Below are 2046 nucleotides of genomic sequence, written 5' to 3'. Positions count from 1 at the left end.
GACTGTCCCCAGGGCGCGGGTGACACAAAGGCCACCCTAAGAGCCAGCTGGGACTGACCGTCCGTGGCGGGGGGTTAACCGTGCGGGGTTCAGGGGCGCGAGGGGCTGGGGTGCACCCTGCCCCCCCACAGCCCCCATTGAGAGCGGTGCCGGCAGCAAGTTGTCGCCGTCAGCCGGAGTCTATTTTTATTCCCTGCTTAAAAATATCCCAGTCCGGGTCACTGGCACATGATGGATCATCGCTCCCGCGACTTCCCCCAGGGTCTTCCCAGCTCTGAAACGCAGAGCAGAGGAGGGCTTCCCGCGAGACACCCCCCCACATACTTCCTACTCCTCAAAAGCATGGAGGGGACATCACAGCACCCACGTTTCGGGGGTGCAAGAAGCACCCGTCTGCTCCCGGGGCCAGGGCACGACCCAGCAGCAGCCCCGAGCGTGCCCCGGCGTGGCCCCACGCCAGCTCTGCATCCCAGCGGTGGCCGGGGAGCATCCAAGGGTCACCGCATCCTCGCTCTCTGCTGTCCCCGCGCTCGGTCCCCTGCCAGCGACGGAGCAGATCCCGTGTCTTTTTCTTTCCTCCCTATTTGTATTTTGTGACAAAATTCAAGCTTGCTCAAAAGCTCGGGCGAAAGCCCTTGTGAGCGGGGATGGGAGCACAAGGAAGAGCCGATTCCAGCCTGCGGTGCATTTTCTAGCCCTATTAGTCATGAGCCTCTGATGCCGTGAGAGATACGGGGCTGACTGACAGGTGATTTGGTTTTATCTCACCTGGGAACGTTTCATATCCGGCACAGGGCCGTTCCGCAGCCTCTTTGTGCGGGAGCACTCAGCAGCATCGCTGGGTGGAGGTGCAGCAGGAGGGGGTCCAGGGGGTCCCCACGCCTCCAACTGTGCAGTGGGCAGCACCCTGGGCATCGCAGAGCAGTGAAGGCACCGCTCCCAGAGAGGGGTCGGCAGTCGCAGCCACCTCCGGCTGGGTACTGTCCCCCTCTCCCATGGACATCACCTCCTCCCTGATGGTCCCCAGGGCACCTTTCAGCTCACGGAGACGCACGGAGCCCGGGGTGCCTCCTCCCTTGGGAGGGGGTCGGAGCTCCATCGCAGGGGATTCACCAGCTCCTTGGGTGAAACCTTTTGGCTTTGTGAGCGACCCGTTCCTGGAAACTGGAGACAATCAGGGCTGGGCGCGATGCTGCTCCTGGGTTTGCTCCTGCCCCCATCCCTTGCGTGCGGTGTCACGTACCTCCCTCCTGCACAGATTTTTTTATTTCCCTCCCGTTGCTCTGCAACTTGTCTCCTTCTCCCCCGAATGAACTCGATTGCGCCGCTTAATTGCATTTATGGCGCGGCGCTGGCGCGTGCTGTCAGCCCAGACCGCAGGGTGGTCTCTGGCAAGGGGGGCAGCCCCGGGGGGAGTGCGTGTCTGTGGGCAGCCGGGCTGGAAGTGGGGCTCCGGGAGTGAAATCGGAGTGAGCTGGAGGCTCCCCGGAGATCTTCACCTTTAGCTTATTTGCTTCTTTCCCCTCCAAATCTGCTGACTCTTGGAAAAGGGGAATCACTGCAATTTGCTTGTTTCAGCAAGTTCCCCCTCTCCCCTGTGCCCTTCCTGGCTCGGCACGGCTCTGCCAGGCTGGCGGCAGCCCCAGCACGGTGGAGGGCACCAACTGGGAGGAAGAGGAAGGTGAACGATTCCCAGGACCACCGCGGCAGAATGGCCCGGTGCCCGTGGGACTGAGCGATGCCTGGTGGCCCCAAGCGATGCCGCGTGGTGGGACCGTTCCCCCCGTGCACCCCACCGGCAGCAGCGCCGAGCTGCCCGGAGAGCTGGCACAGCCCCCCAGCCTTCCAGCCGGGGAAACACCCGATTCACTCCTCCTGACAGTCAAGAATTTAAAATGATTTATTAAAAATGTATAAAGCCCGGTTGTTGGTGTCGCTGCTCTGATAAGAGCATCGTCTCCTGCACCGCTCCCGTGGCAGGCGCGCTCAGCTCGGGTTTGTGTTCCCCTCACTCATGTCGCGGCGCCCGTGCGGGGCGGGAGGAAG

The sequence above is a fragment of the Charadrius vociferus genome, unplaced genomic scaffold, assembly GCF_000708025.1.
Source record: "Charadrius vociferus isolate BGI_N301 unplaced genomic scaffold, ASM70802v2 scaffold332, whole genome shotgun sequence".
Lineage (NCBI taxonomy): Eukaryota > Metazoa > Chordata > Aves > Charadriiformes > Charadriidae > Charadrius > Charadrius vociferus.
Note: the sequence above shows the minus strand (reverse complement) of the source record.